Here is an 8,506-nt window from a genome sequence, read left to right on the forward strand (position 1 = left end):
GTCCCAAAGATAATCGAGAGATTAGAGGATGTATTCGGCAGACCGGCAATAATCTACAAGCAGTTGTTAGGTGAACTAACAAAATGTCTGCATCAAAGTAAGATCGATGCAGTTAATATTTTCGATTCTCTTGGCAACCTGGTCGTAAACATGGAGGCGCTAAAGCAAAAAAAATATCTCCAGGACATCAGGTTGATCGAAGAGATAACTAAAAAGCTGCCTTTTAGCCAACAAATAAGTTGGACAGAGCTCGTACAACGAAACAAGCAACAAAACCAACAACCGACATCTCAACTGCTGCGTCCTTCACCGATGATGTAAGGATACAAGCATTCTCAGAAGGACACTCGATCAAGAGTCAATGTTCACAATTCGAAAAAGATTATGTGTAATATCTGTCATCTAGATCATTCGACACATACATGCAGCAAGTTGAAACAAGGCGACATTGGCCAGCGAACAAAACTCATCTCGCAGAACCGGTTATGTTTCTCTTGTCTAAAAATAGAATGTCACATAAAACGATAATGCGGCATAAATGGATGTAAAAAAATCCATAATCGCTTACATCGGAAACCAATAATCATCATGGGGGTACGAGAAGCTCGGTACATCTTCAAATAATACCAGTAAAATTGAGCAACGGGAACAACGTAGTAAGCACTTATGCATTCCCGGACCCAGGATCATCACTTAGCCTGATTGACGAGGACATGGCTAATCAACTGGAACTAGATGGGCGGCTAGACCCATTAGAACTAACATGGACGCAAAACATTTGCAAAGAGACTCCAAGTAAAAGGGTGAATCTCAAAATACAAGGCAGCAGCCCGCAGTACACTATGAAAGGTGTAAGGACGAACTTCGGATTTGCAGCTTCCGGTGCAATCACTTCCTGCCAAAGAACTGAAGAGGAGGTTCGAGCATCTAAGCCACGTAGACATCGAGGGGTGCACCGCGGCGCGACCATCTATACGCATCGGACTGGAGCATTCCCATCTTCTGATGACGACCGAGAGACGCCAAGCACCAGAGGATTCCCCGATGGCAGTTCGAACAAAGTTAGGATGGCTGGTAATGTAAGTGCAGAAAACCCTTACTATTCTTTTTCCATTATGGAAAACAAAGACAGTGATCTTCGAGATCAGTTTGAAAGGTTCTGCTCTGTAGAAAATATTGGAGTTCTTCCTTCTGAAAAACTTCCAAACTCTAAAGACGAGGAAAGGGCCGAACCTCTTATTAAAAACACGATGTAATTTAAGAACGGTCATTATGAAATAGGACTGTTGTGGAAACATGATACCATAGCATTCAAACCGAGTTATAACTATGCTTTATCTCGATTAGAATCGTTAGAAAAAACACTTAATAAAAAGCCTGATTTAACAGAATGGGCCATGAATAAATTTGATGAATTTGTCGCAAAAGGTTATGCGAGAATACTTAGTCCTCGCGAATTATTAGAAGAAAACCACAAGACTTTCTACTTGCCACATTTTATTATTTTTAACAAAAACAAAATGCCACCAAAGCCGAGAATAGTGTTTTGACGCTGCAGCTGTTGTTCAAGGAGTTTCATTTAATTCAACTCTTCTGTCAGGGTCAGATTATTTGACAGCAATATTCGGGGTTTTAATAAAATGTTCCAACAAATAAAAATTATATTAGAAAACTATGTCACTGATGCAGTGCCAGATGTTTATGTCATGGAATCCATGATATTTGGTTCGACTAGCTCTCCTGCATGTGCGCAGGCAGTCAAAAATTTTAATGCAAAGAAATTTGAAAATAAATTTCACCAAGCAGCTGAAGCTATAGTTAAGCAACATTATGTTGATGATTATTTGGATATTTTTCCAGATATAAATGATGCCAAAACAATAGTAAATCAAGTCATTGAGATTCATCAACAAGGAGGATTTCATATTAGAAATTTCATTTCTAATAAGCCAGAATTAGGGCACACTTCAAATATCTGATTCAAAGATTTTCGAAGATAAAGATTCGATAACTGAATAGGTATTAGGAATTTATTGGAATACCAAAAAAGATGTTATCCATTATCAAGTGAAATACGACAAATTAAGGGGGGAAGTACAATTAGAATTTTTTTTTTCGAAAACATTTTTTTTTGGCTTAATTTACTCTATATGTATCTGGGAATGAGCCTTTAAAAGCATAAAGCCGTCCGGAACTTATTTAAAAAGTTATGCGCAATTCAATGAGTGCATGTCAAATGGCTGAAATGCGCGTGAGGCGCGCTTACCGTTTTTGGTGAAACATAACCTATAATTATTTGTTGACATCCGTTCACCGGTGCCCCACGTGACGGTATAGAAATTGACGATGAATCGAAAAGTAACCGGTTCCGAACCAAATTATCGACCAAACCGGCCTCGGAAAAGACATTTTCATGGAACTCGGAAAACTCCAAGTGACAGTGAAGAGAAGTGCAGCGCGTCGGCGAAAAAGTTGAAAACGAGCAGTGCCGACGATGTGATGACATCTTTGACGCATTATTACCGGATCATTGAGTTCGTCAGTGTGTTCAACGCCGTCGCAGAAATGGTCATATGTAAGCAGTGCAAAAAGGAAGTCAAGTTTGGCGAGAGCGGACAACGGGGCCTCGGGTTCAAAGTGACAATCCAGTGTCTTTGTGGCATATCTTTCATTCCATCCGGCCCTCTTATTAACACTGGGTATGAGATAAATAGGAGAATAATTTTTGTTATGAGAACATTGGGAATTGGGACTCGGGCTGAAAGGGATAAATACTTTTTGCGGTTTAATGGACTTGGGTGTCGGTTTGTCCAAAAGTACCTATGAACTGGTGACAAATAGAGTCGGTGTATAATGAGTCACGCCAAGAGTGAAGCCAAGTCTACCTATTGAACTGTCAAACCGGCTACCTATCGTGCAAAATAAATAAACATTACGATCCTATGAAAGGTCCACGAAAGGTATTGCAATAAAATATAAAATATAATCGAAGAAATGAGCATAAACACGCAGTGAGCGTTAAATTGTCATGGGATACGCTCGGTAATGATTAGTTATGAGAATTTCTACTATTTTTTGTTAAGATAATTTGACAAAATCACTGATATAATGATTTACTACAGCCGCAATATTTTTTCTCTCGCTAGAAGTCATTTGAAGTTGTTGTAGAAGTCCTCTGTTGCCAAGTGAAAAGAATGGGAATCTTCCGAAAACCGTGATGCGAGTTCAACTGTTTTTCTCTTGGCGTGACTCATTATACACCGACTCTAGTGACAAAGACTTTTTTAGAAGCGGTCGAACGCGTTTGGACTAGCACGAGAGAAAAGGCAGTTAACGAGGAGCAGGCCAAGACAGAAGAAAAGGGACTCGATAAAAACATTTTGACCGTATCCGGTGACGGTTCATGGAAGAAGCGCGGCTTTTCTTCCCTGTACGGTGTTACTACTCTGATCGGTAATTTAACGGGAAAAGTAATTGATTTTGTAGTTAAAGGGTCTTATTGTCATGCATGCACTTTTTGGAAAAAGAATGCACATACAGAAGATTATCAACAATTTCTTGAGACACATTCACCAGACTGTCAAATAAATCATAATGGCCCGGCTGGCGCGATGGAAGTCAATTCAATGCTCGAAATGTTCTCGCGATCGGAAGAATTGTTTGGTGTGAAATACGGTACCTATATCGGAGACGGGGACTCGAAAACATTTAATGCCATCCTGAAGTCAAAACCTTACGGCGATGAACTCGAAGTCTCAAAGAGCGAATGCGTTGGCCACGTACAAAAACGTATGGGTACTAGATTGCGAAACTTGAAAAAGACTGAAAAACTCGGAGGCCGGGGAAAATTGACTGACAACCTTATAAAGAAACTGACGACCTACTATGGCCTGGCGATAAGAAGACATAGTGACAGTGTCGAAAATATGCAAAATGCCATTATGGGGACCTTCCTGCACATCACACCGACGGATGAAAAGCCACAGCACGAGCATTGCCCCGCCGGAGAGAGCTCTTGGTGCAAGTTTCGCGCAGCTGAAGCCACCGGTTACACGTTCAAGCACCCGCCGCCTCTCCACCCTGATGTCGCCAAATTTATCTTACCGATTTACAAAGATTTGTCACGACCAGATTTGGTAAAAAGATGTCTAGGAGGACACACTCAAAATACAAACGAGAGTTTTAATAGCACAGTATGGCGTTTGGTTCCGAAACATCTGAATTGTGGGACTAATATATTATCAATTGCCAGCACTTTGGCCGCTGGAACTTTCAACGAAGGTTACTATTTTTATTTTTTGCCAATATGGGTATAACTTTAAACAAATGTAAAAAAACTTAAAAATTATGATTACAGGTTACAACTTCATTTTGCGAGTGATGTACGAACTCCAAATTATAATCGGAACCGGCTGTAAAACTTTCTGCGGTACAGAGCAGTATGGGCGAATCGACCGCCAAGAGCGCCGCAGCCGTTCACGAAGCCGATCGTCGACCCCCGGACCTGCAAAAGACACCATAGGGCCGTATGAAGAGCAGGAGGAACTATTCTATGGCCCCGGAATAGCTGACTGAAGTTTCAGCCAATTTAAGTGAGTCGAAAATACTTTTTTACAAAGTTGAACTTTAAATGCTTTTACTGAAAAGTAGTGTTTTCAAAATCGCCGTGCAATGTACAGGTCAGAGTTTTCATTCAAATCGATTCCGGTTTTCTGTTTTATGTTCATAATTAAATTCTCCACAACATGAATAGAAAGATTTTTTAGATTTGTTTGTTATAACATGCATTTTTTTCATAAACAAAGTCGAAAAAAATAGGGTTTTTTATTTTTTTTTTTTCAACTTCTAATTTTTTTGTGAAAAAAACATTAAAAACATAAAACAATTAATTCATGTTGTGCGCTGTACCTTCAAATTTAATGTCCTGTTTTTTTTTTGTTTCAGACGTGATCATGGACGTAGGGACTGCACGGCGCGAAGTGCTGCTTTAAAAAATTGACTTCACATTATTTATAATAATTGGGCTAAATTGCAAAATTTTAAAAAAATGTCACTGATAATTAATCTTCATTAAATCCTTAATAACATACATAAAGAATCGCTAACATTCATTTATTTCCCTACTCGCAATCCACTCTCAAAGATAGGCCTCATTTTAGGCCTTCTAATTGTACTTCCCCCCTTAAGACCAGAAGTACTAGATTTATTACGACTTCCTACGAAAAGAGAACTTTTATCCTTCGTCATGAGTGAAAATACTACCCTCTAGGTCTAATATCTCATTTAACTATCTATGGCAAAACAATATTGCAAAAACTACATAGAGAGTCAGATACTCCGATTTCTGAAAAAGTACTACCATATTGAACGTCATGACTAATAATGTTAAAAAGTGCATCTAAGCTTCAAATACCAAGATGTATCTCATCAAGAAATGCAACCTCTTATGAATTACATACATTTGTAGATGCTTCTGAAGACACATTTGCAGCTGTTATATGCTTGAGAAACATTACAAATAGTGGAGCAAATATTAGTCTGGCAAAGGCGAAGCTTGGACCCATAAAGTTGTTATCGATTCCACGTTTGGAGCTTCAAGGAGCAATTTTAGGAAATAGATTACTAAACACTGTTCGCAACGAATTACGTTTGCCCATGTCGAAAATTATGATGTGGTCAGACATGTTTTCGCATGGATAAACAGTGACCATAGAAAATATAAGCAATTTGAAGCTCACCGTATTGTTGAAATTTTAGAATTTACCACAATGGATCAGTGGAATTACATACCTTCATCGAAAAAATCCAGCTGATGAAGGCACAAAAATAGTAAAAAAAAATCCATTTGGTTTTCTGGACCAACTTTTCTAAGTGAAAAGATAGAAAAGTGGCCTAAAAGGGGCACAATGAAATATTCAAATGAAGAATTGCGACATCAACAAAACGACGAATTTTCATTTATTCACGATGACCATTTTTCTAACTGGTAGCAGTTGGTGAAGCGAATAAGTATTTTGAAGAAATTCGTTGATTGGATGAAGAAAAAAATCGAAAACAATTATAAACACAAAATACAATGATATAGTTTGTGTAGAGAATGCATTGTTTAGAAAAGCACAATGGGAATGTTTTCCTGAAAAAATGGCTGCATTGACCAATGGTCATGAGATTGAGAAATCAAGCCGATTACTTCAATTATGCCCATTGTCATATGTAGCTAAAATCATTTACGCCACTGTAAGAATTGAAATTACTAAATTTGCCGATAAGACAGAAAATTGCATATCATGCATTGTTGCACTCACGTCAGTAGCGTTCACTTCTTCATAGCCTTGCCAAACAGAATTATTAATTTACCTTTCCTACACCCAGAACAGCAATCCCGAATGCGCGGATCATGTTACATCTTTCCATACGCTAATAGCCTAGCAAGCACATTGACATCAATGAAACAAACATAGAATTGTCACACCGTTATAGGCATCTCACTTTGCCTACAGTAATTAAATATAAATCACATCATGCCAATGCAACAAATTGTAAAATGTATTATGACAATAACTCCGTATATAAACCCAAGCAGTTGATTAATAAAGCCAGATACTTTCGATCAAAGAATCACTTTCGATTGCGATCCTCTCCTGCCCAACTTGGGATACACAGGTTTGGACATCGCTAAAAGGAAAAGAAATTCCCCAAGGTTCTGCGATCCTCTTCTGCCCTCTGGGATAAACAGATGAGGACACCGCATCCATTCCTTGATTATGCCGCGGAGCCTGCATACTTGTAAAAAGGCATAATATGGCGAACCGTGGTCAAGTATCAAGTAAAAGGTAACTTTTTAAGCAGTGTGAATTATTATTATTATTATTATTTAGCTTTATTTAGGAGGCTTTCAGCCTTAGGCTGGTTCGCCTCCATTAGCAGTGTGAATGTCAAAAGTGCCTGAATTCCAATGTTCGAAAATAGTGATTGGAACATGGCTGCAAAAGCAGAACTTTTAGCTACCATAAGTAGCTTAGCAAACAACAAAAGTGTAAAAAAAACCAAAACATACACACTAATCGAGTCAGCACGGTTTTACCGAGTTTTTGAATTGCGGAACTGTTCGGTAAAAGTTTAAAAATCTGTGGAAAATTTATTAATGAGAATATTTGTTCTGAACTTGTACATACTTAGTTCTGTTAACCCCATTTAATGATAGAAAATAAAATTGGTCGATTTCATTGATTCCTTACGGATAACGGTCATTTGAATTTTTCCGACTTTTTCAGCAATTCAAAAACCCAGTAAAAAAAATACTGACTCCTGTAAAAAAATCTTAGTGTGTACGTTTGCCAAAAAGTTTCTGGAGTTACTTAATGAAGCCGGATATATAGAAATTAATAATAATGCCATCAAACCCACATGAAAACTGAGGCAATGTTCTAGAAGTGGCTTCTGTGTTTACCCCGCAAGACTCGGGCATTGTGTTTTTAACTACAAACAAATCAATTATGGACCATAAAAGTGCAATGGAGAAGAAAATGGGAGGAGCAATTTTCGCTTTCTGTTACTAACAATTTCAAAGTGCGCATAATAATTAATGCCAGTGTTCACTCGGCTGCCGACAAAAGCAGGCCACTCTCGATGTGTGCCACGCGATCGTCTGTTTTCTCGGCAGCAACCATTGTGTGGTTCTCCTCATTGTTCTTCATCAGCAGTTCTTTCAGTCGATGCGTCGTCGACTTTGGAAAGCAACCGTTTCGTGATGAGTGTGTGAGTGCTGACCACGTTTTGCGACCATTGCTGCAATGGACGCGCTCTGACCCTCGTTGGCGTACAACAATTTGCCATACAATGAAACTACTGGAAGCGGCTCCAGTTCTGATGGAGGAGGCTTTTTGGATAGCGGAAGATAAAGTGTTTATTGTGTTGTACCTTTTGACTATAGTTTTAAGATGTATTGTATATTGACCAAGAATCCTCGGCTCTGTAAAGTTAATTCGGTTGAGCCTTATCAAATAAATTAATGAACAAAAATAAAAATAATAATTAATGCCAAAAATTGGACTGAAATCAATTTATAGTGCATAGTAAAAAGACAATAAGTGCGCGAAGCGTGATAGTTGACACGCCGGAAGAAAAAAAAGTGTCCCTGAATTGGTTGAACGTGAAATATTTGACAGTTGAATTACTACATCCAATGATCAGGATCCGGATAATTCCGTGAGCAGAAATACAGCAGCAGTACAGCAACAGAGCATCAGCAGCAGCCAGCCACTCAGCTTACATATACGCAGTAAGCAGCAGAATTTTTCATCGAAGAGTGAGGTGAATAGCGCAGCCAGCACTCAATAACGTACAGCATGAACAGCAAGATTTGGTGATGTACATTTTTTTTCCTTTTATTATCGTGTTACAATACCATAAATTTATAAAAACTTAGAAAAATTTTGTAAGCAAAAAAAATCAAACAAAAATTTCATTTAATAATGATAGTTTAAAAAGTTATACTAAAATTAAG

This window comes from Ochlerotatus camptorhynchus, unplaced genomic scaffold (genome assembly GCF_037179485.1).
Source record: "Ochlerotatus camptorhynchus isolate MF236.1 unplaced genomic scaffold, CSIRO-AGI_Acam_v1.1 ptg000434l, whole genome shotgun sequence".
NCBI lineage: Eukaryota > Metazoa > Arthropoda > Insecta > Diptera > Culicidae > Ochlerotatus > Ochlerotatus camptorhynchus.